Here is a 26,078-nt window from a genome sequence, read left to right on the forward strand (position 1 = left end):
CTTGAATCCTAGGGGGACCAATATCCTGGCAGGGAGATTAGCGAGGGCTACTGAGGTGACTTTAAACTAGAATGGTTGGGGGGGTGGGAATCAAATTAAAGAGGCTAGGCGAGAGAAGGTTAGTTCACAACAGGGGGATGGGAACCAGTGCAGAGAGACAGAGGGGTGTAAAGTGAGGGTAGAAGCAAAAAGTAGTAAGGAGAAAAGTAAAAGTGGCAGGCCGACAAATCCAGGGCAAGCATCAAAAAGGGCCACTTTTCAACATAATTGTATAAGGGCTAAGAGAGTTGTAAAAGAGCGCCTGAAGGCTTTGTGTGTCAATGCAAGGAGCATTCGTAACAAGGTGGATGAATTGAAAGTGCAGATTGTTATTAATGATTATGATATAGTTGGGATCACAGAGACATGGCTCCAGGGTGACCAAGGATGGGAGCTCAACATTCAGGGATATTCAATATTCAGGAGGGATAGACATGAAGGAAGGGGAGGTGGGGTGGCGTTGCTGGTTAAAGAGGAGATTAACGCAATAGAAAGGAAGGACATAAGCCGGGAAGATGTAGAATCGATATGGGTAGAGCTGCATAACACTAAGGGGCAGAAAACACTGGTGGGAGTTGTGTACAGGCCACCTAACAGTAGTAGTGAGGTCGGAGATGGTATTAAACAGGAAATTAGAAATGTGTGCAATTAAAGGAACAGCAGTTATAATGGGTGACTTCAATCTACATGTAGACTGGGTGAACCAAATTGGTAAAGGTGCTGAGGAAGAGGATTTCTTGGAATGTATGCGGGATGGTTTTTTGAACCAACATGTCGAGGAACCAACTAGAGAGCAGGCTATTCTAGACTGGGTTTTGAGCAATGAGGAAGGGTTAATTAGCAATCTTGTCGTGAGAGGCCCCTTGGGTAAGAGTGACCATAATATGGTGGAATTCTTCATTAAGATGGAGAGTGACATAGTTAATTCAGAAACAAGGGTTCTGAACTTAAAGGGGGGTAACTTTGAAGGTATGAGACGTGAATTAGCTGAGATTGACTGGCAAATGACACTTAAAGGATTGATGGTGGATATGCAATGGCAAGCATTTAAAGGTTGCATGGATGAACTACAACAATTGTTCATCCCAGTTTGGCAAAAGAATAAATCAAGGAAGGTAGTGCATCCGTGGCTGACAAGAGAAATTAGGGATAGTATCAATTCCAAAGAAGAAGCATACAAATTAGCCAGAAAAAGTGGTTCACCTGAGGACTGGGAGAAGTTCAGAGTTGAGCAGAGGAGGACAAAGGGCTTAATTAGGAAGGGGAAAAAAGATTATGAGAGAAAACTGGCAGGGAACATAAAAACTGACTGTAAAAGCTTTTATAGATATGTAAAAAGGAAAAGATTGGTAAAGACAAATGTAGGTCCCCTACAGACAGAAACAGGTGAATTGATTATGGGGAGCAAGGACATGGCAGACCAATTGAATAATTACTTTGGTTCTGTCTTCACTAAGGAGGACATAAATAATCTTCCAGAAATAGTAGGGGACAGAGGGTCCAGTGAGATGGAGGAACTGAGCGAAATACATGTTAGTAGGGAAGTGGTGTTAGGTAAATTGAAGGGATTAAAGGCAGATGGCCCCAGGGCCAGATGGTCTGCATCCCAGAGTGCTTAAGGAAGTAGCCCAAGAAATAGTGGATGCATTAGTGATAATTTTTCAAAACTCGTTAGATTCTGGACTAGTTCCTGAGGATTGGAGGGTGGCTAATGTAACCCCACTTTTTAAAAAAGGAGGGAGAGAGAAACCGGGGAATTATAGACCGGTTAGCCTAACGTCGGTGGTGGGGAAACTGCTGGAGTCAGTTATCAAAGATGTGATAACAGCACATTTGGAAAGCGGTGAAATCATCGGACAAAGTCAGCATGGATTTGTGAAAGGAAAATCATGTCTGACGAATCTCATAGAATTTTTTGAGGATGTAACTAGTAGAGTGGATAGGGGAGAACCAGTGGATGTGGTATATTTGGATTTTCAAAAGGCTTTTGACAAGGTCCCACACAGGAGATTAGTGTGCAAACTTAAAGCACACAGTATTGGGGGTAAGGTATTGATGTGGATGGAGAATTGGTTAGCAGACAGGAAGCAAAGAGTGGGAATAAACGGGACCTTTTCAGAATGGCAGGCAGTGACTAGTGGGGTACCGCAAGGCTCAGTGCTGGGACCCCAGTTGTTTACAATATATATTAATGACTTGGATGAGGGAATTAAATGCAGCATCTCCAAGTTTGCGGATGACATGAAGCTGGGCGGCAGTGTTAGCTGTGAGGAAGATGCTAAGAGGATGCAAAGTGACTTGGATAGGTTGGGTGAGTGGGCAAGTTCATGGCAGATGCAATTTAATGTGGATAAATGTGAAGTTATTCACTTTGGTGGCAAAAATAGGAAAACAGATTATTATCTGAATGGTGGCCGATTAGGAAAAGGGGAGGTGCAACGAGATCTAGGTGTCATTATACACCAGTCATTGAAAGTGGGCATGCAGGTACAGCAGGCGGTGAAAAAGGTGAATGGTATGATGGCATTCATAGCAAGAGGATTTGAGTACAGGAGCAGGGAGGTACTACTGCAGTTGTACAAGGCCTTGGTGAGACCACACCTGGAGTATTGTGTGCAGTTTTGGTCCCCTAATCTGAGGAAAGACATTCTTGCCATAGAGGGAGTACAAAGAAGGTTCACCAGATTAATTCCTGGGATGGCAGGACTTTCATATGAAGAAAGACTGGATGAACTAGGCTTGTACTCGTTGGAATTTAGAAGATTGATGGGGGATCTGATTGAAACGTATAAAATCCTAAAGGGATTGGACAGGCTAGATGCAGGAAGATTGTTCCCGATGTTGGGGAAGTTCAGAACGAGAGGTCACAGTTTGAGGATAAAGGGGAAGCCTTTTAGGACCGAGATTAGGAAAAACTTCTTCACACAGAGAGTGGTGAATCTGTGGAATTCTCTGCCGCAGGAAACAGTTGAGGCCAGTTGATTGGCTATATTTAAGAGGGAGTTAGATATGGCCCTTGTGGCTACGGGGGTCAGGGGGTATGGAGGGAAGGCTGGTGCAGGGTTCTGAGTTGGATGATCAGCCATGATCATAATAAATGGCGGTGCAGGCTCGAAGGGCCGAATGGCCTACTCCTGCACCTATTTTCTATGTTTCTATGTCTCTACATAACTGTGCCACCCTATATCTTATCAGTATCTTTGCTTCTTAGTGGCAAGCGCATACCTTAGTTAGATGTCTTTCAGGCTAAAGCAGCAATCAGTTAACAAATGTAAAAGAAAATTGATGCAACCAGTCTCCACTCCCTACCTAAGAAACAGGAGCAGGCACAGGCTATTTGGACTTTCAGGTCTGCTTCAATGTTCATTGAGACCACACTTGACATTCTAACTCAGTACTATTTTTCTGCAATCCGGAAGAATTTCAGTCACAGTTTTGATTGAGTAACTGAACCTCTTTGTTTTTATCGAATAGCTATTTCTCACCCTATGACAGCACATTATCTGTGTGCTTTGATCTTGTTCATTCTCCTGTGTGAAACCCATTAAAAACTGTTCTTAACACACAAAAAACGACAACTATTATCACCTTAGCTGATCAGCTTCTTACAAGCCTCTGTTCTTCTCATAGATCCAGGTTCACTCTCCAGTCTTTGACTCTGAAACTCTGCCTTATTTTTTCATGAATACCAACAAGGTAATACATGTATTGACTGGAGATTATAGCTAAGTCATGAATAAGACTTACTTAATTTATGCCATTTGCTTTCCAACTTTCCCCCAAAGAATGATGCTGAGTCTTCGGCTCAGTTTCACCTGCCATTAGACCCTCTGACCTGCCCTAAATCTCTACCATCAGCCACATAATTTTATATTAGTATGCATATTCACTCAGGCACGATTTAGAAAATGATGGGGGACTGTGGCCCCAATTAGCCTCCATTCCCCCTCAACCACTATTTTTACCTAAGCCACCCAATGGTAAATTTCTGGCATTTTTCCCTTTTCAGAGAATAAAGGCTGAGATCTGATTTCACCTTCATGACTCCAAATTAGGAGTTAGATTCACTTTGAATCATGCCTTTCTTGTTCCTTCTGTTGAGCTCTACTCCTCAGCCTATCTTTACCACATGTCTCCTTTTAAATTTAAAAGTATTTCTATAAAATGTTCCATGAGCAGATAGATTCTCTTTTTTTTGTTGCACATGAATGTACACAGTTAAAGAGAATCAACAGCATAGGGACAAATCCAGCCAGAAATGCCGAGCGTATGATTCATCATGATTTCATTCCAACATCCTCACCATCTCAGTTTTTTTCTTAGCTGAAGCGATCCCTCCTATGCAATAGGGGTGAGAGTGATGGATATATCCAAGAATATGGGAAATGATAATGTTCCACATGTCCATTCCAGAATTACCCACCCCTCTGGCCAAGCACTTCCAGCATAATACTGGCATCAAATCAACAGTGCTGCAAATCTCCCAAAGCCTCCTTAACCACCAATAAATACTGCATCATTAGTCTACGCTCAGACAAAGACAAAGAAAGCATCCCATTTGGGTGTAGCACAACTTGGCACGGCAATTGTGTTTTTTTTCCCCAAGACCACAAGAAATTGCAGAGTTGTGAACACAGCCCAGTTGATCACACAAGACAACCTGCCTCCCCCCACCCCACACACGCACACACACTCATTTCTCCCTTTGATGCTGCCTATTTTTCCAGCTGCCATGGGAAAGCAGCCAATATGATCAAAGACTCCTCCCACCACAGTCACGCTCTCTTCTCAACTCTCTCATTGGGCAGAAGGTACAAAAGCTTAAGAGCACAAACCACCAAACTCATAGGCAGCTTCTGTCCCGCTAATATCAGACGCTCGAACAGACCTCTCATTTACGTTTGTAGTTGAGGATAAATTCTTGAACTCTTGACCTCTCAGTCTACATTATCACCACTCCTACACATTATTGACGTAACTGCACTTTAGCTGTAATGGTACTCTCTATTTTGAATATTGTTTTCTCTTTATTATCTTCATGTAATTAAGTATGGCATGATCTGTCTGGATTGCATGTAAAACAAAAGCTTTACACTGTATCTCAGTATATACGCTTAGAGGTCACTTTAGTTATCTGCCGTACCTAATAAAGTGGTCACTGAGTATAGTTTCATGCTCTTCTGCTGCTGTAGAACATCCACTTCAAGATTCGACATGTTGTTCGTTCAGAGACGGTCTTCTGCAAACCACTGTTGTAATGCTTGGTTATTTGAGTCACTGTCTCCTTCCTGTCACTTTGCACCAGTCCGGCTATTCTCCTCTGAACTCTCTCATTAACAAGATGTTATCGCACACTGAATTTCCACATATTGGTGTCATGGTCCAGTCTGGCAATTCCTCACCTTGCTATTACCTCAGTAATTGGGCCTCAATCCCCTCGTCTAATTTCCAATCATTCCCAGTTCCACGTATTACACACACCTGCCTTCCATCCGTAAATGCAGGATTAAAAACCCTGTAGTCACAACAAGGAGCTGCCAGTTTGTTGGTCGACTCTAGTGTGAGTAAACCTCGTTTCCTGATTCCTGAGAACTCTCAGTTCTAAGTTTGGCATCGTTTCCTTTATACTCTACGTTAAACTTGTCACTGTGTAAAGACTCTCCTGGATACCCCTTCCCCGTTCGCTGTGGTGCTAATGCCTAACGACTCTGCCTCAGTGCCTGTGTCCTGCACTTGGGTTCATCCTCAGCCTCATCCTTGCAACAGAACGAACTGGCCAAGAATGAACCCAGCGGACGCAGACCCCGTGCAACAGGCCCACGCCAGCCAGAGCTACTTACTGGGCGCCCACGACCAACTGCTCATGGAGGTCATGGAAAACCTTTGTGTGCTGTCCACAAATATGAGGAAGGGTATCTGCTTCCCTTACTCCATCCCCTCCAAGACCCCTGACTGGCCAAACCGCACAGCCGGGGACGCTGGGGACCTAGGGAGGTGCCGGGCCTTCTTATTACAATGCTCCTTGGTTTTTGAGCTACAGTCACGTACATACGCTTTGGATAGATCAAAGATTGTGTACATCACGGGGCTGTTACAAGGGGATGCCTTGGCATGGGCCACTGCGATATGGGATAACCGACCAGAAGTTTGTTCCTCCTTCCCCTCCTTCGTCTCTGAAATGAGAAAGGTCTTCGAACAGCCTATTTGCGGTAAGGAGGCCGCAAGGCGCTTGCTGAATCTTTGTCAGGGTTCGCGGAGCGCAGCGAAGTACTCCATCAAGTTTTGAACCTTAGCAGCTGACTCAGGGTGGAATGACGAGGCCCTACGGGAGGTGTTCCAACAGGGCCTCTCAGAGAAGATAAAGGATGAACTGACAGCGAGGGTTGACACGGACAGCCTGGACTCTGATCTCTCTAGCCACCAGGCTAGGTAATCGACTTTGAGAGTGTCTGAGAGAAAAAACCAGTCACCCCGCTCCTCGGGTCAGCCCATGTCCCACCTGACTGTCTTCTACCAGCACTAACCTCTCTCTCCCCTCTGTTCCTCGCAGAGCTCCCGCTCCTACTGTTCTGGTGAGTCAGACGACCCTCCCTTCTGGTCCCCAAACCCGGATGTAGATCCCGGCTACCGTGAATTATCAACAACCGTCCCTGTCCCTATCCGCCTTGGTAGATTCCGGTGCCGAGGGTAATCTGCTGGACGAAGACATAGCCTTCCAGGCTGGAATACCTCACAAGCCGCTAACTACCCCCCGGAGGCCCGGGCCCTGGATGGGAAACTGTTGGCTCGCATGACCCACTGTACGTCGCCCCTGACCTTGATCCTATCCGGCAACCATCGGGAGGAGGTATGATTCAGTCTCATTCATTCACCTCAAGTTCCTGTAGTTCTAGGGTACCCGTGGCTGTATCACCACAATCCCCACGTCCACTGGTCTACCGGGAGAATAGTCAAATGGAGCCAGTCTTGCCACGCCAACTGTCTGTGGTCAGCCCCATCTCCCAGGGAGACTACTGTGACCCCGCCTGCCTTAGAACCCCTCAACTTGTCCCATTTACCCACAGAATACCATTACCTGGGACAGGTATTCAGTAAACAATGGGCTCTTTCCCTGCCTCCGCACCGCCCGTATGATTATGCCATCGACCTTCTCCCCGGGGCCTCGCTACCCACCAGTCACCTTTTTAACCTATCCCGACTGGAGAGAGAGGCCATGGAGAAGTACATTAGCAAGTCCCTCGCAGTGGGCATTATCAGACCTTCATCCTCCCTGTAGGCGCCGGTTTTTTCTTTGTAGAAAAGAAGGATGGGTCGCTTCGTCCTTGTATTGATTACCGAGGCCTAAACAATATAACAGTTAAAAATAAGTGCCCACTACCCCTCATTAGTTCGACATTTGAACCACTGCATGGAGTCACCATCTTCTCGAAGTTAGACCTTCGTAACGCCATCTGGTCAGGATGAGGGAGGGGGACGAGTGGAAGACGGCCTTTAATACACCTCTGTGCCACTTCGAATACTTGGTCATGCCGTTTGGCATCACCAATGTTCCCGCCGTTTTTCAAGCCCTAATCAATGATGTGCTGAGGGACTTTATTAATCGCTTCGTATTCATTTACCTCGATGATATCTTGATATTTTCTAGCAGCCCTCAGGAATACATTCACCATGTCCGTCTAGTCCTCCAGAGACTGTGGGAGAACAAGTTATTTGTGAAGGTGAAGAAATGCGAGTTTCACGTTCCTTCGGTCAGCTTCCTGGGTTATATCATTGAGGGCGGGCAGGTGAGAGCAGACCCCAAGAAAATCTGGGCAGTGGAAGAATGGCCTAGGCCCACGACCCGCAAGCAACTTCAACAATTCCTGGGGTTTGCAAACTTCTACCGCCGAGTTATCAGAGACTACAGTCGAGTGGCGGCCCCCCTTCCCTGGCTTACCTCGCCTACCACACTTTTGTGTTGGGACTCTGAAGCTGACTCGGCATTCTCCGACCTGAAGAGGCGTTTCACCACCACTCCTATCCCGGTCCATCCGGACCCAGCCCATCAATTCATTGTTGAGGTGGACATCTCTGACTCCGGGATAGGAGCAGTCCTGTCCCAACGATCAAGTTCGGACGAAAAGCTTCACCCCTACACCTTGTATACTCGCCAACTGTCCCCAGCCAAGCAGAATTACGACGTGGGGAATCCGGAGCTACTGGCAGTCAAGCTAGCATCGGAGGAGTGAAGGCACTGGCTGGAGGGGGCGGAACAATCGTTTATTGTTTAGGCTGATCATAAGAACCTGGGATATATGCAGACTGCCAAATGTTTGAACTCCCGCCAGGCCCGTTGGGCATCATTTTTTGAACGGTTCAAGTTTTCCCCTCACATACAGTCCAGGGTCCAAGAACAGGAAGCCAGATGCGCTCTCCTGCCAATACGACTCCAAGGGGGACACTTCCAGCACAGGGACTATCCTCCCACCATCCTGCGTGGTGGCAACCCTCACTTGGGAGATCGAGTCCAAAGTAAAGGAAGCCCAGCGGGACAACCCCGACCCTGGCAATGGACCCGGTGATCGCCTGTATGTGCCCGTTTCCGTCAGGTCCCAGGTTCTCCAGTGGGGGCACACATCTCAGTTCACCTGCCACCCTGGGAGTGATCTGGCCCTAGCGCTCCTGAGAAAATACTTTTGGTGGACTTCCATGGAGGCGGATACACATTCCTATGTCTCAGCATGTTCCGTCTGTGCGCGGGGAAAAGCTTCTGATTGGCCACCTGCAGGGTTACTTTGTCCTCTACCTGTCCCTGGTCGTCCCTAGACTTAGTCACCGGTCTACCCCCTTCACGCGGAAACATCACTGTCCTCACCGTGGTAGACTGGTTCTCCAAGATGGTGCACTTTGTAGCCCTCCCTAAACTCCCTTCTGCTCAGGAAACCGCAGACCTTCTCGTCCACCACGTCTTCCGCCTCCACGGAATCCCCATGGACATCATCTCCGATTGAGGTCCCCAGTTCGTCTCGCAGGTATGGAAGGCATTCTGTCACGCCTTGGGTGCATCGGTCAGCCTGTCATCCGGCTTCCAACCCCAGACGAACGGGCAGATGGAACGGGTCAGCCAGGACCTGGAGGCGACGCTACGTTGTGTAACAGCAAACAACCTATCGACCTGGAGCGACCACCTCCCGTGGGTTGAGTACGCCCACAACTCTCTGGTGAGCTCTGCCATTGGAAGGTCTCCTTTCGAGTGTTCTCTTGGGTACCAACCCCTGCTGTTCCCCGCGCAAGAGGAAGAGATTGCTGTGCCATCGGTTCAGGACCATATCGATCGGTGCCTTAAGGTTTGGAAGGAGACACACACTGCTCTATTCAGGTCGGCAAATTGCAATAAAAAGACGGCCGACCGACACCGGACTCCGGCGCCTGAGTTCCAACCTGGGTAGATGGTGTGGCTTTCATCCAAGGACTTCCCGCTCAAGATCGAGCCTAGGAAACTCGCCTCTTGCTTCCTGGGTCCATTCAAGGTTGAAAAGGTCATCAATCCCACAGCACTCTGACTTAAACTGCCAAGATCTATGCGCATCCACTCTACCTTTCATGTTTCCCAGTTAAAGCCAGTTTCCGTCAGACCCTTGTGTCTCCCAGCTGAGACTCCCCCACCTGCCCATATCATTGACAACCATCTGGCATACACTGTCCGACTACTGGATGTGCACCATCGGGGCAGGGGTTTCCAATACTTGGTACACTGGGAGGGGCACGGTCCAGAAGAACGTTCCTGGGTTCCCCACTCCTTCATCCTGGACCCTTCCCTCATCCAGGACTTTCATTGGGACCACCCAGACAAGCCTGGAGGCTCCCATTGTGGGGGGGGGGGGGTATTTTGTGGTCCCATCTGGCCATTCCCCACCTTGCTATTACCTCAGTAATTGGGCCTCAATCCCCTCGTTTAATTTCCAATCATTCCCAGTTCCACTAATTACACACACCTGCCTTCCATTAGTAAAAGCAGGATAAAAACCCTGTAATCACAACAAGGAGCTGCCAGTTCATTGGTAGACTCTAATGTGTGTAAACCTTGTTTCCTGTTTCCTGTTTCCTGTTTCCTGTTTCCTGTTTCCTGAGAACTCTCAGTTCTAAGTTCCACATCGTTTCCTGGATTCTCTACATGAACCTCATCTCTGTGTAATGACTCTGCTGGATACCGGTTCCCCATTTGTGGTGATGCTAACGCCTAATGACTCTGCCTCAGTGCCTATGTTCTACACTTGGGTTTGTCCCCAGCCATGCCCTTGCAACAATTGGATATTTTTCATTAAACAAGTGATGGCAGGTTTTTAAAAATGATATAATAATATAAACAAGGGACAATCACTGACTATTAACCTGCCCATTGATAGTTTGCATGAGATTCATCGGGAAGATTTGACTCAAGAGCACAAACATGGAGAAAGAAATTAAATTTTGAGCTAAGTTGAGAGTTATGTCCGTAGTGGTTAGCTTAATGCTATTGCAAGTGCCAGTAACCCAGGTTCAATTCCATCATTGTCTGTAAGGAGTTTGTACTTTCTCTGTGACCCCCATGAGTTTGCTCTGAGTGCTGTGGTTTCCTCCCACATTCCAAAGTAATGGTTAGTAGGTTAATTGGTCATGTGGGTATAACTAAACAGCATGACTCTTTGGGCTGGAAGGACCTGTTACTGTGCTGTATATCTAAATAAATATGTATAACTAAATATCCAGAGTGAGTTATCAAGGAACCCCACTGAAATCAAAGGAAATGGGAATGATTGGAAAACTTCTCGCAGAGTCCCTTCTCAGACAGATGTTGCTACTGTTATTGCATGAAGTAAATCACCTTAGCTCCAGAACATTTTGGCAGAAGTTCCTTAGGCCATTGTTTTGGGACAAATCAACTTTAGGTCTCGGCCTCCAAGGAAACAACTTGGAGATGTTTGCTGATTAAAACGATCAGTTCCATTTGCAAATGTTCCAAGAGTCAATTAGTTTGTGCCTTTGTGCAGTAAGACATGAGTGACATTTTGACATGATGTGGCAAGCAAGCATTGCACTCTGAAAGTGTTAGCTAATGACCTTTTCAAAAATGTACAATTGATCACCCACTTATCTTCCTCCTCTCACCCAGACTCACTTAGTTCCTGCCAACGTGCTCTTCCTTTTCCCCTTACATTTTATTACACTCCACTGCCAATGTATTGATCAGACGATAACAACATTTAAAAGGCAACTGAACAGGTACATGGTTTGGAAAGGTTTAGAAGTTTATTGGGCAAATGCCAGCAAATGGGATTAGTTTGGATGAGCCATTTGGTCAGCATGGAGCAGGTTGGGACAAAGAATCTGTTTCTGTGCTGTATGACTCAAAGACTCTATGATTAGTTTGCAAAACATGATAATTTGTGCTAGGTCCTTTAAACCACATTAGATTTAACTTGGCTAGTTCAACTTCTCTAACTTAGGCTCATCAACACAATGTTACAGTGATTTTTTTATGCTGCTTTGCTCTCATCAGTAATCTTTCCCTCTTTATATTTCTCAACTATAAATACTTCTGTCTCTGCATGGATTTTATGTGATCGACTTTCACCTTTGGCAGAAGATCTCCTGCCTGAATCTCAATGTAGCATTCATCCAGCCAGAAGAACATTTGACATGATTTTTACCACACGTCAATTGCAGAAAGCTCGGGAACAAAATCTCCCACTTTGTATAGCCTTTGTTAACCTTACAAAAGCATTTGACTCTGGAAATTGTCCTGCCCTTTGGCAGTAACTGTCCAAAGTTGGGTGCCCAGAGAAATACCTCGAGAACCAGCAGGTCTTACACAGTGATATGACTGCAACAGTCATCAGCAACAGTGGTTCTGAAACAGTATCTGTTATGGTTGAGACCGGGGCTAAACAGTGGTACATCATTGCCCCAACTCTGTTTGCTATTTTTATTGCAAATTTTCTTCACATCACAGGCCAAGACCTCCCACAGGGAGTCCAGATTCTCTATAGGACAGATGGGGGGCTCTTTAAACTTAACAAGTTCAAGGAAAAGAGAAAGGTGTCAACTACTTTCATCACTGAGTTCCAATATGCTGATGACAATGCCATCGTAGCTCACCCTGAGGAGGGTCTGCAGCACATAATGTTTGCCAGAGCATACAAGCTCCTGGGACTTGATCTGAACATCAAAAATCCCAAGTCTTGCACCAAACTTCTCCAGATCAAGCTGCTAAACCTCCAACCCTTCAAGTTGACAACATCCTTCTGGAGAACACTGATCATTTCCCATACCTTCGCAGCAGTCTTCCTTCAAGAGCCAACATTAACTTTGGAAAAAATCGCAGAGTAGACTGTGTGACCGGAGTTTTTGCCAGGATGAGAAAAAGGGGTTTTGAAGATCGGGATATCAAGACCAACACTAAGCTTCTGGTCCATAAAGCCATAGTCCTCCCCTCCTTGCTATATTTAGCAGAGTCATGGACAACATATAGCAAGCACATAAATCCCTGGAAATTTCCCATCAAAGGTGCCTCCAAAAGATTCTGAGAATTTGCTGGAAGAGCAGGCATACTAAATCCAGCGTCCTAGAGGAAGCTAACATTAACTCCATAGCCACAATCATAACTCAACACCAATTATAATGGGTTGGCCACATCAGCCTGACTCCTGCCTCCCTAAACAACTTCTCTTTGGCTAACGCAAGGATGCAACGCACACTCCTGGAGGGCAGAAAAAGTAGTTCAAGGGCAATATCAAGACCCATTTGAGGACATGCCATCTCAACCTGAATGGATGGGAGAAATTAGCTCAGGATAAGGAAAGCTGTCTATGAGGGGACTGCACAGCTCAAAGAATACCTCCACTGTGCCATTGAGACTAAGCAGCTTCAATGTAAGGAGAGACGATGAAAGGCCCAACCAGCTACATCCACCACCACTTCAATGACCCACAGCTGCCAATACTGCAATAGGATTTGTGGAATGCAGATCAGCCTCTTCAGTCATCTCAAGAGCCACCATTGACCAGATCAACCACCATGAGAAGAAACAGACTCAACTACGAGTGATCACTGATGATGATGATGATGATGATACATAGATCTGTTTGCTAGCTGAGCAACTGTTTTTGCATATTAAATCAGTAATGAGGCACTGCGGTAGCCCAGATTAGAGTACTGGTTTCAGGAAAGGAGGGGTCATAAGAACATGCAGAAATATAGGCAGGGGCAGTCCCTCAAACCAACTCCACCATTCGATAAAATGGCTGATCCAATCTTTGCCCAATATCACATCCTTGTGCTCTCTGCGTCCTCCTTGTCCTCACATATTCTTCAAAGGGAGGTGTTGTGCAATCGAGCATTAGTCAGATGCTGTGGCAATTGCCCAGACTGTGCTGATGCTGTCCGTGTTGACTGACACTGAGCTGCAACCATTGAAACTTGGACATGTTCCCTGTTAAGTTTTTGCTGCGATAATCAACCTTACTATATCCAGCCAACAGTAAACTAGAAACGTCATATCTGAATGCTTCAGTGATTAGAACATGCTGCACCTGGGTGTGCAGTGACTATTGGTACTAGTAGCTAAGCAGAAACTGTTTTTGTGTTGGTTTATTGACATCAGGCCTCCAATTCTTCGAGCTCTCACAAATAGGACCAACAGCCAATTAAATGTACCAGGTTGACGAAAGCGAACTATTATTTTCTAAGTGAATTTTTGCAACCAGTAGAAAGAGCAGCTGGATTGTTCCTCAAGCTACAGCTTCTAATTCAATTACAGATCTTCCACAAACCTATGTAGAATTGTACTGAAGTACTGCTGTAACCTAGAAGTGGAAGTAATAAACTTACCTTCAGTGTCATGGACGTGGACATCCATCTTAACAAGTCTACTTACCTACTGGAGCTTCCTATTCTTATAATTATATAAGGAGGAGCAGCTTAGGAGGATGATGGTGCCTCACAACAACTCCTTTGCTTGCATCTTTGGAAACAGCTCTATTTCTATCTTAAATATCTCTATTTTTCCCTTCCAGGGTTCTTTTGAAGACCCTGACCTGGAGTTACATGCTGACTTCATTCTTATTTTTACTATGGACGTCCAGTCCCTATACACTTCCATCCCCCACCAGAAAGGCCTCAAAGCTCTCCATTTTTTTTCTGGACATTAGTCTCCACCAGTTCCCCTCCACCACTACTCTCCTCCATCTGGTGGAACTTGCCCTCACTCTCAATAATTTCTTATTTGGCTCTTCCCACTTCCTTCAAGCAAAAGGTGTGGCCATGGGCACTCACATGGGTCCCAGATATGCCTGCCTTTTTGTCGGCTTTATGGAACAATCAATGTTCCAAGCCTACACTGGTATCTCTCCTTAACTTTTCCTTCACATCGATGACTGCATTGGTACTGCTTCCTGCACTCATTTGAAGTTCGTCAACTTCAGCAACTTTGCTTCCAACTTCCACCCTGCCCTCAAATATACCAAGATCCTACTGCACATCAAAACTGTTAAGGCTTGCTATTACAGAGTACGGTCCCTTTTTATTTGATCACTCAACGTGCAACATTTCACATTTGGCCAAGTTAAACTACATCTGCCATTCCTCTACACATATCTGCAACTGACTTATATCCTCATCTATTCTTTCTACAACACCAATCTATGTATCATCTAAAAACTTACAAACCCACCTATCTACATTTTCATCCAGGTCATATATATATATATATAATCACAAACAGCAGAGGTCCCAGTACAGGTTCACACCAAGAAATTCCTCATACTCTTGCAACAGATTTCCAGTCAGAATAGGTCCCTTTGATTAGCTCCTTCTGTCTTCTCGGAGCAAGGCAACTCTGAATCCAAATGCCGAATTCTTTGAGGATCCCATATGTCTTAATCTTCTGGATGAGCCAACCCTGATGGACCTTAACAAATGCCTTACTAAAATCTATGTAGACAATATCCACAGCTTTACTTTAAGGAATCACCTTTGACACCTCCTCTAAAAGCTTAATCAAGTAATAAGACATGACTTCCCCATACAAAGACATGTCCATTGTCCCCAATTAGGCCATGGTTTTTGAAATGCTCGTGCCCTATCCCAGAGATTACATTCAGTAACTTTCCTACCACTGACATGAAACTCATTGGTCTATACTTTCCAGGATTATCCCTATTTTGCTTCCTGAACAATAGAATAAAATTAACTACTCACCAGTTCTCGACGACCTCACCTGTGGCTGGAGACAACACAAATCAATATTAATCAAGTCCCAGCAATCTCGTCTATTCCCTCTCTCAGTAACCTGGAGCATATCCCATAAGGCCCTAGGGACTAATCCACCTTAATGTTCTATTGTGTTTAGAAACATAGAAAACCTACAGCACAATACAGGCCCTTCAGCCCACAAAGCTCTGCTGAACATGTCCTTACCTTAGAACTACCTGTTTACCCATAGCCCTCTATTTTTCTAAGCTCCATGTACCTATCTAGGAGTCTCTTAAAAGACCTTATCGTTATCATTTCCGCCTCCACTACTGCCGCTCGCAGCCCATTCCACACACTCACTAATCTCTGCGTAAAAAAACTTACCCCTGATATCTCTTCTGTACCTACTTCCAAGTACCTTAAAACTATGCCCTCTCGTGCTAGCCATTTCAGCCCTGGGAAAAAGCCTCTGACTATCCACATGATCAATGCCTCTCATTATCTTGTACACCTCTATCAGGTCACCTCTCATCCTCCGTCACTCCAAGGAGAAAAGGCCGAGTTCACTCAGCCTATTCTCATAAGGCATACTCCCCAATCCAGGCAACATCCTTATAAATCTCCTCTGCACCCTTTTATGGTTTCCACATCCTTCCTGTAGTGGGGTGACCAAAATTGAGCACAATACTCCAAGTGGGGTCTGACCAGGGTTCTTTACAGCTGCAACATTACCTCTCGGCACTTAAACACAATCCCACGATTGATGAAGGCTAATGCACCGTATGCCCTCTTAACCACAGAGTCAACCTGCGCAGCAGCTTTGAGTGTCCTATGGACTTGCACCCCAAGATCTCTCTGATCCTTCACACTGTCAAGAGTCTTACCATTAATACTATATTCTGCCATCATATTTGACCTACCAAAATGAACCACCTCACATTTATCTGGGTTGAACTCCATCTGCCACTTCTCAGCCCAGTTTTGCATCCTATCAATGTCCTGCTGCATCCTCCACACTATCCACAACACCCCCAACCTTTGTGTCATCAGCAAATTTACTAACCCATCCTTCCACTTCCTCATCCAGGTCATTTATAAAAATCACAAAGATTCGGGGTCCCAGAACAGATCCCTGAGGCATACCACTGGTCACCGAACTCAATGCAGAATATGACCTGTCTACAACCACTCTTTGCCTTCTGTGGGCAAGCCAGTTCTGGATCTACAAAGCAATGTCCCCTTGGATCCCATGCCTCCTTACTTTCTCAATAAGCCTTGCATGGGTTACCTTATCAAATGCCTTGCTGAAATCCATATACACTACATCTATGGCTCTACCTTCATCAATGTGTTTAGTCACATCCACAAAAAATTCAATCAGGCTCGTAAGGCACGACCTGCCTTTGACAAAGCCATGCTGACTATTCCTAATCATATTATGCCTCTCCAAATGTTAATAAATCCTGCCTCTCAGGATTTTCTCCATCAACTTACCAACCACAGAATAAGACTCACTGGTCTATAATTTCCTAGGCTATCTCTACTCCCTTTCTTGAATAAGGGAACAACATCTGCAACCCTTCAATCCTCCAGAACCTCTCCCGTCCCCATTGATGATGCAAAGATCATCACCAGAGGCTCAACAATCTCTGCCCTCACTTCCCATAGTAGCCTGGGGTACATCCGCTCTGGTCCCAGTAACTTATCCAACTGGATGCTTTCCAAAAGCTCCAGCACATCCTCTTTCTTAATAACTACATTCTCAAGCTTTTCAGTCCACTGCAAGTCATCCCTACAATCACCAAGATCCTTTTCCGCAGTGAATACTGAAGCCAAGTATTCATTAAGTACCTCTGCTATCTCCTCCAGTTTTCTTGTATTTACTGTGAATTCTCACAAGAAAATGAATCTCAGAGTTGTATATGGTGACGTATATGTAATTTGATAATAAAGTTACTTTGAACTTTTGAACTTTCTTTTCTTCTTCATTTTAACAATGGTTTATTGACATCCAAGTTTCCCTTACCTTGCTGTTTTCTCCTTCCTTCTTACTGTTCTGTACTCTGTGCTGTTAGTCATTACATACACTCCACATGCCAGATGTGGACTTGCCAAATACATCTATTCCCAATTAACTCTCCTTAGTTCGTACCTCATGCTCTGGTAATTTGGCTTGCTCTCCTGCAAGGTTCACACGTATCCTTATCTGTAGCCATTTTAAACTTAAGCAGTTATGATTGTTGTTCCCTGACTGTTCTCCATCTAAAACAGCGGTCCTCAACCACCGGGCCGCAAAGCATGTGCTACCGGGCCGCAAGGAAACCTTTCCTCATTCCCTGTCACGCGCACTGTTGAACTTGAACACACGCGAGGTCTTTACTCACGCGTCATCCATGTCAGCGTGGGAAGGAGATTAACTCCTTGAGCTTGCATATGGTGGTGGGCTGAAAAGTATGTTTGACATAACATCTCTGCCAGCATTCTGGATCAAAGTCAAGGCTAAATATCCTGAGATAGCCACGAAAGCACTGAAAACGTTGCTTCCATTTCCAACATAATCTGCAATGAATGCAACGAAAACTAAATTGTGGAATAGACTGGACATAAGGAGCCCCCTTCGAGTATCGCTGTCTCCTATCACCCCTCAATGGGACTGTCTTGTTGCAGGGAAACAAGCCCAGGGCTCCCACTGATTCAGCGATATTGGTGTGTTGCAATGATTTTACATGTTCATACAGGGAAAACACGTGCTGTGTGTTTAATATCCACATGTTACTTAAAATGTTATGATGCTATTGACTTATAAGTGACTTATATAACCATATAACAATTACAGCGTGGAAACAGGCCACCTCGGCCCTTCTAGTCCGTGCCGAACACTACTCTCACCTAGTGCCACCGACCTGCACTCAGTCCATAACCCTCCATTCCTTTCCTGTCCATATACCTATCCAATTTTTCTTTAAATGATAATATCGAACCTGCCTCTACCACTTCTACTGGAAGTTCGTTCAACACTTACTTCAAGCTCCCCTGTCCTCCCCTGATAATTGACTTATCACTATATTCATGTGAGGAAAATATGCGCTGTGTGTTTAATATTAAATCTGTTAGATGAACCCTTTTAGAAATGAAATTGAGTGTATTTGCCACTTATCGCCTATATTCCGGTCGTGATTAACACCCCTCCCCCCCCCGAACAGAATCGCCAAAAACGATTTGCAGAAAAAAAATTGGCATGTACACGCCACGCATGTGCACACAGGTGCCTGCTCAAGGCTTCATGGTTATTGTAGTCTTTCTCAGGGTAAACACAACGTATTTGACTGCTACTCTTGTCAGTTGGCAATCTTACCAACCGCCCGCCCCCTCTGTCGGCCGGTCCACAAGAATATTGTCAATATTAAACCGGTCCGCAGTGCAAAAAAAGTTGGGGATCCCCGGATCTAAAACATTGATCACCTGGCTGGGCTCATTACCTAACACTAGGTCCGGTATGGTCTCTCCTCTTGTTCCACTATCTACATGTTGATTCACAAAATCCTCCTGGATGCATTGAACAAACTCTACCCTATCTAATCCTCTTTCACTGAGGAGGTCCCAGTCTGTATTGAGAAGTTGAAGTCACCCATTGCAACAACCCTGTTGTTTTTACACCTTTCTCTAATCTGTCTGCATATCTGTTTCCCACTGTCTCCAGTGGCTACTGGGGATCGTGACATACAATCCCATGAGAGTGATTGCACTTCTCCTATTTTTTGAGTTCTACCCATAATGCCCGCTGTAAGTGCAACCCTGTTATCATCTCTGATTAATAGTGTACCTCTCCCCAAAGCCTTTTATCTCCTTCCAAAATGATGAAGTGGCCCAGTGCAGTTGATCATGCAATGCTCTTCTCACAAGAACCTCAGATGGAAGAGCTGTTCCACAGTCTGGTTAAGCAGTATGCCTTCTATCACAGGGGACTTCGGAATTTCCATGGAGTTCTTTGGAAGTTCCTCTTGTCAGCAGCGCAGACCTCTGTTGGAGCAGTGATACAGCAGCAGGAGGGGGTAGCCCTGGGAATCCTCACCAATCGAAAAAACACTGACAGGGTACAGAAGATACTCTACTTAGGTATAGTCAGGTCCACTATCTTGGTAACACCATTTCATGGAATCAATGTTCGCACCAACCACACTCTATCGTCTTGTGTGCCTTTGCAAATTCATACTGAATGGGTAAACATATCATAGATGTGACTGCTCAAAACTGGTTATCTCTAAAGTTCTGTACGTTGTTACTAGTAACAAAAATGTCTCAGTCTGTTATCTCATGGTCTGAGACTTGTGGTCAAAATGTAACCATATATTTAGCCAAGCCATTCCAGTACAATTATGACACCGGCAGTTAACAAACTGAAAAGTTGCCCAGTTATGTCCTGTGTTCAAAAAGCTGGACAAATTCATCAGTCTATCCAAACATCATGAGTAGTTCTGACACAGTCCAGCACTTACTCACCAATAACCTGTGCACTGATACTTGCGTTTTGCCAGGATCTCTCGGGTTTGGTCCTGATCATCATCTTGGTTCAAACGTGGATCAAAGAGCTAAATTCCAGGGCTGAGGTGAAGGTGACTGCCCTTGAGATCAAGGCAGCATACAGCCAAATGTGGCTTCAAGGAGAAGTTCATTGGGAATAAAGGAATGAAAAACACTTTAAAAGTTGGAACTGCACAAGGAAGATAGATACATTGTTCGACATCAGCCAACCCAGCCTGAGGACATCACATCCAGAATTCCATAGGGCAGTTCTAGGCCCAACATTTTCAGCAGTTTTATCAACAATCTTCCATCCATCATAAGTTCAGGTGTGAAGATGTTTGTTAATGATAATTCCATTGTAAACTCCTCAGCAAATAAAACTATCCATATTTGCACGCAGGAAGATCTAAGCATGGGCTGATAATTAGCAGGTAATATTTACACCAGAAAAGTGTCAAGTAATGGCCATCTCCAACAAGAGGAAGTCCAGTCACCTAACCTTGACAATCAATAGTGCTACCATTACCAAGTCCACTGCTGAGGCTCACCATTGACCAGAAATTCAAATGGACCAGTCTTATAAATACGGTGGCTGCAAGAACACATCTGAAGCTGGGTACGCTGAAGTGAATGTGTCACCTCCCAAAGCCTTGCACCATGTAATAAGGCAGATTCAGGTTCATGTTCATTTATTTATTACATGTACATTGAAACATACAGTGAAACATGCTGTTTACATTAATAACCAACATAACTTAAGGATGTGCAGGAGGCAGTCCACAAGTATCACCACACATTCCGGTGTCAATATAGCATACCTACCATGTTCACAGTACATATAAGCATCAAAAACCACAGAACAACAGCAAAGCCCCTAACCTTACTCCCACCTGTACATATGCACGGAGAGACCAGTAATTCCAGGACAGGCATCTCCAGGTCTCCAGCCTCCAGTGGACTTAGACTAATAGACATTGGGACTTTGACCTCCACACTGGAGGCCCACAGGCCTAGGCATGTGTATCTATGGATTAACCAGCCCTCCATCTCCGGCAGATTTCCAATCCTGGAACTGGCTGGTGACTCACTAACTTGGGAGGGCCATCAGCCTTCCAAATGGCTAATCTGTCAGCCCAATATCTGACTATAGGTGTCCTTTATCAAATGCTCATGTCACTGGCCTTCGAACACAGAGCATAGTGAAGAGACCTAGACTCTGGCCTGACCTCTAATTTCCCCACATGCCTGTCCCTAACCTGATCCCTAAATCATCCCTACGAAAGTGTAAATCATCCTTACACTCTGAGTTTGGTCCTTTGCAGGAATGGGACCCACTTTGGGTGCCTCACGATCAGCTGCTTTTTGATATCCCAAGGACACGGCCTGGAAGATGAGGGCACCTTCAGGGTGCCGGATTTTCGTGGTTCTGGAGACATGCTGATTCAAAGCCGGTGCCCCTGACTGAGGCATCATGGGAGAATACAGAACATCGTGAGCAGCAGGCTATCTGCTGGCTGTGAGTCCAGAGACCTGAGCTCTCTGAGCACAGAGCTCGGAAAAAGTGAGGCAACAGGCTTTCCTCATCATAAATCAGCGAGTTGTTTGTTATGTCTCCCCTTTCACTGTGAAATGGGGACATTTCTTTTTCCCTTATTAGGGAGAGAGAGCCTGTGGTATGTTGAATTAACAGGTGAACGAGTAGTCTTTGGGGTACTGCAAGTCTGTGTTTTTATTGATGCTTTGCTGCACATTTGAGTGCTCAGAGGGGGGCCTTTGGGATTCTAACATTTAACTATCATTCATTCTTTGGGGCACTCCTCTGTTTTCATAGATGTTTGCGAAGAAAACGAATTTCAGGATGTATATTGTATACATTTCTCTGACATTAAATGCACCTATTGAAACCTAAAAAAAAATCAGCTGAGTCTGACCAACAAACTTGATTGAATTGAATTGAATTGACTTTATTACTTACATCCTTCATATACATGAGGAGTAAAAATCTTTACGTTACATCTCCATCTAAATGTGCAATTTATAATAAATAGTATGTACAACAGGATAGTCAGTATAACATAGAAATACAGTTGTGTCAGCATGAATTAAGCAGTCTGATGGCCTGGTGGAAGAAGGTGTCCCGGAGCCTGTTGGTGCTGCGGTACCATTTCCCGGAGATGGCATCTTGACGCTATCTTGACCAGAACAAATTAGAGATGCTAATAAATACTCTCCACTTGTGTGGAAAGTCATTACAACACTCTAGAAGCTTGAAACCATCCAGGACAAAATAGTTCATTTGATCGCCACCTTCTCTGCAACCCTAATTGTTCATTGTGTCCATCATCAGAGTGTGTGGCTGCGGTGTGTACCATCAATAAACCACATTCTAGTTGCTCATCTAGACCTACTCTAAGGCCATCACCCAAATCGATGATCTCCACTAGCAAGAAAGGCAGAGATTTCTGGTGAATTGGAAAGTGACATGCAGCCTTTCCTGTTGGATATCATCCTGTTTTGAAAGTACTTTCTCATGCTTTAATAATTCAAGATTCAAGATTGTTTATTGTCAATTGTCAGTGCACAAGTGTAAAGGAAAATGAAATGATTGTTACTCCAGATCTGATGCAGCATAAAGAAGCACAATAAGCATAAACAACACAATAAAAGCACACAAAAATCACAACTATAAGATTAGCTTATACACTTAGACTGTATGTACACAAGGTGTACTGGAGTATTTGTATGTAAGGTGACTGACAGGAAATGATAAAGTTGTGGTGGTGGGGGTTGAAGTGTGTTAATGGGTGGCAATGTTGATCTGCCTGATAACTTGAGGAAAGTAATTGTTTTCGAATCTGGTGGTCCTGGTGTGGGTGCTGTGTAACCTCTTCCCTGATAGAAGTGGGACAAAACAGTCCACGAGCAGGATGGGTGGGGTCCTTGATGATATTGATGTTTGAGTAACTCCTCTGAAGTCTTGTGGGAGTTCCTACACTGGAAGGACATGGCAGTTCAAGAAAATAGTTCAATTCCAAGGGAAACCAGATATGCCCAACAAATACAACAAAAACATGATGCCCAAAAAGATTAATTAAAAATCCCTTAACACTTGCATGAGCTTTACCTATGTTCTTTCCAACAAAGCAAGAAATAAATGATTAACTAACATTACCTGTACTAACAGACATTTCGATATGATTAATCAGATAAAGCAAATGGTTTTCCAAAATCCAAACCAAAGACCTTGGCTGTTTAACCTTTCTATATGGTTGTTTTTGTTGTTGTTTCTTAAAGATAATAAGCTCCACAGGGTGCCAAAAGGACTGTTTGTATTTTTAGCTTGGTTTAATTGCCTTCTCTCTAGCACAAATGCCTGAATCTCTTTTTTTTTATTTTACTGACTTTTACACTTTGTCTTGTATACCCATTTACACAGGCACTCAGTGTTATCCCTTAGCCGCTGTGAACCTGTACCAGTAGCTGTTGCCAAATGAAAGGGAGAGTTTCAGCAGCCACTTCCATAGTTTGCACTCCCAACCCCCACCCACCCACGTACACGTTTAACGCAAGAGTTTGGCACAAGAAGCTTAAAAGGTGCTGCTTGGATTAGATTAGATAAAGTAGAAAGGAATGAAGTTCAAATTCAACATAAACATCTGCACAGATAGTATGAACCCAATGCCCTGCTTCTGCATTATGAACTCCTAGTATTTGTAGGCTTGGAGTGAAGAACACTGTTTGTTCCCTAGCACCAGAGAACTGTATTTTCTGAACATCCAAAAGCTTGAACCTATGGGATCCAGCCAGGCTGGCAAATTGAACTCCAGATCAGATTGGTAATAGGAAGCAGAGGGTGGTGTTGGAGAGTTGATTTTCTGATTGGAATTCTGTGCCAGTGGTGTACCACAAAGATTGGTGCTGTGAACTTTGATGTTTGTGATATATGTAAATTAATGACCTATATGTGATTTTAGGAAATGTGGTAAGTAGGTTTCCAGGTGATATGAAAATTAGATAGTGAGGAAGATTATTTAGGTCTACAGCAGGACGTACAGGATATCAGCTAGAAGGTTTGGCACAGCAATGACAAATGGTGTTTAATCCAGACAAGTGGAAATGATATGTTTTGGGAGGGCAAACAAGGTTAGTAAATGGTAGAATCTGAGGGAATGTTGTTGAACAAAGGGACATTGGGGTAAAAGTCCATTGATTTCTGAATATATACGGCAGAGCAGATGGAAAAGTTGAAGGGCTGAAGAAATTATAGATGGAGAACAGTGAGAGATGGTTTCACTAAACTCCCATCAAAGAGCAGATTTAAACTTCTTCAGTGTAGGCATCACTGGAAGAGGCTTCGCAGTAGTGAATTTAAAAATGCAAACACGAGGAAATCTGCAGATGCTGGAATTTCAAGCAACACACATAAAAATTGCTGGTGAACGCTGCAGGTCAGGCAGCATCTCTAGGAAGAGGTACAGTCGATGTTTCAGGCCGAGACCCTTCGTCAGGACTAACTGAAAGAAGAGATATAAGAGATTTGAAAGTGGGGGGGGGGGAGGGGGAGGGGGAGAATGCCTGATGTTTCTGGAACCTTGTTAACCAAAGGTATTTGGGGTAAAGGCACATTCATGGAGTGAGACAGGTTTTCGGGCTGCCGGAATGACACCAAATGCCTGCAAAGTTCTACCTTTAAATGAGTGTCACCGACCTGTGAGAAACCTCCTCTCTACGCTGCTCTCGCCACTGATTGGGACCATCTAGGCACCATTCATTTCCTAGGCATATTTTTCTTTGAAGTTAGTTGAAGGAGCCCATTAATCTGCTGCAGCTAGTTCCTGGAGATCTTTTCCATTCTCCAGAGAAATCCACCAGGACCTCAGTGTTACAATTGATTCTGATATCAAAGTCAAAATCAACATCAAGTAATAAGCAGAACTGGAATGACAAACTTACTTTTAGCAGCATCATGGGCACATTCACAAGAAAAACATAAATTGAGCATTACATTATGTACAATATTTATATGAATGAGCACAAATACAACAAAAGATCCATCTTAGCGTACGTCTTTCACATGCTTTCTTGAGTTCTGGGCAGGAAAAGCTCAAGAAATCAAATGGCAGAATTCTAGCCCTATTTCTTAAGGAACAATGCTTCAGTGTGAGTTCGTACTATGAATAAGCAAAGAGATGGTCAAATATTTCAGAAAAGATTCTCTACAATGCAGACAAGTTTTCAGAAATTTCCTGTAAGGAACTGACAGAAGTTTTAGAAAAGTCCCTATAATTATGGGGTTCCTTAAAATAAATCAGCCAACTTTTGACAGTACCTGGTATTTCCAGCAACTCTGTTCACAAGAAGTTCAAGGTCGGCAGCAGCAAAAGAGCTACACCAGCTGCAAGTTCTGTTGTAGGTCTCACACGGGAAACATATGATCATTCATACACTTATGTGGGTTTACTTTATAGAACTCCCCCATCGACTGCACTCTGGGAGTTCCTCCACCTCTTTCTCAAGGTGATTAGGAGTGGGGATTCAATAGTGGCCTAACCATTGATGCCTTCAAGCATTTAAAAAAAACACAACAACCAATCATATTTGAAAATCTAAACCTACTTAAACTAGGTCTGGTTTCATCTAGTAGAAGTTTGCTTAGCTCAACATTTGGATTGCCCCTTGAAACTAAAATAGTAGTTCATTAATATAAAGTACCTCCCTACATATGTGTTAATATTTCCTCATCGTTTCTCCATTTAGGCAGATGGAAACAAGTGGAAGCTAACTATGGCTGGAAAATATTGGCAATAATTTTGTTTAATTTTTGTTTTTTTTTAATGTTTGTTAATTACCAGCTTTTAACTTCCTTCATAACTAACTTAGTCCAGTAAGCTGCAAAGTTGTAAAAGGCAGAGCCAAACCCAGTCGGCCTCTGTCCTCACCTCCACACTGCAATACAAGTGGTCTCACTGTCTGCCGTAATGAAAGGAAAAAAGAAGTCCAGTGTTTCCGAACCGGATCACCTTTTGACATGTCCTACTGGAAGTTAGATCCGGAAAATACTAGGCTGCCATTTGTAGAAGTTATTAGAGTGCTGTTGATCTGCAGAGAAATCCTGTCAGCAATGAATCAAGATGAGTAATGTAAAACTGAGTAACCTAAGCTGAGTAAAGGTCAGCTGATAAATAGTCAACAAGCTCTTGAACCTTGAACTCTTCCTCAGTTTGAGTTACTTTCAGTGCATGTACATAATATGGGCTCTTGGAAAATCACCAAGGCCTGATGTAAAGATTTCTAAATCAGGCCTC

At 44.3% G+C, this 26,078-nt stretch overlaps 1 long non-coding RNA gene across 1 annotated transcript in view; it reads right to left on the minus strand.

The window, feature by feature from the left end:
* The window catches only part of LOC140202560 (uncharacterized), a 39,904-nt gene extending 14,607 nt beyond the window's left edge, over positions 1-25,297 (minus strand). The window contains exon 1 of the long non-coding RNA XR_011887126.1: positions 25,103-25,297. This is a non-coding gene — a long non-coding RNA (uncharacterized lncRNA). The remainder of the gene's footprint in view (positions 1-25,102) is intronic.
* Positions 25,298-26,078: the final 781 nt, after the last annotated feature.

Source organism: Mobula birostris, chromosome 1 (assembly GCF_030028105.1).
Source record: "Mobula birostris isolate sMobBir1 chromosome 1, sMobBir1.hap1, whole genome shotgun sequence".
Classification (NCBI taxonomy): domain Eukaryota; kingdom Metazoa; phylum Chordata; class Chondrichthyes; order Myliobatiformes; family Myliobatidae; genus Mobula; species Mobula birostris.